The following is a 588-nucleotide window of genomic DNA, read 5'->3' as shown; positions in this document are numbered from 1 at the left end:
CTCAGGGACTATTTCAATGCCCGTAGGCTCACAATTCATTGCACTTCAGACCAGCCAGCCCTTCCTCTCATCCCCAGCCTCTGGGTCTAGGTCAAAGAGTACCAAACTCAGCCATTTCTTCTTTGCTGCGCTTCTCCCATTTCCACTCAGGTGGATCCAGGTGGTCACAAGCAAGTAACATACAAGTCTACTACTCACTGGCTTCCTTTAACTTTCAGACCTGGAAGAGGTTTCTCTCACTGACCACGACTTTCCCTTACGGATGCACCCAAAACCAGTCAGCTTGCTTGAAATTCGAAGAGCCAAACAGTCATTATTCCCTTTTCAGGTCCTTATTCAAATGCAAATCTTCTGTACCCTCAGTAGTACTGGGTGGGGCTCAAGTTTTCTACCTAAGCTCCTAGTACTCTCTACACACAGGGCTTAAAACAAAAGCCTGTGGCTTCTTCTGGGCAAATTCTATTTCCCCTTTTAACATACCCAATCATGTATTGGCTGAAGGTGGATTTACACGCTCTCTGTTATCCACATACCCCATAATTGTTTCTAATGTACAAGCAGGTAAGAGAACATTCAATAGCCATAGTA

This window comes from Orycteropus afer, unplaced genomic scaffold (genome assembly GCF_000298275.1).
Source record: "Orycteropus afer afer isolate SDZICR_OR568_19922 unplaced genomic scaffold, OryAfe1.0 scaffold00007, whole genome shotgun sequence".
Classification (NCBI taxonomy): Eukaryota; Metazoa; Chordata; class Mammalia; order Tubulidentata; family Orycteropodidae; genus Orycteropus; species Orycteropus afer.
The sequence above is the reverse complement of the archived record's forward strand: the minus strand, read 5'-3'. Positions refer to the sequence as shown.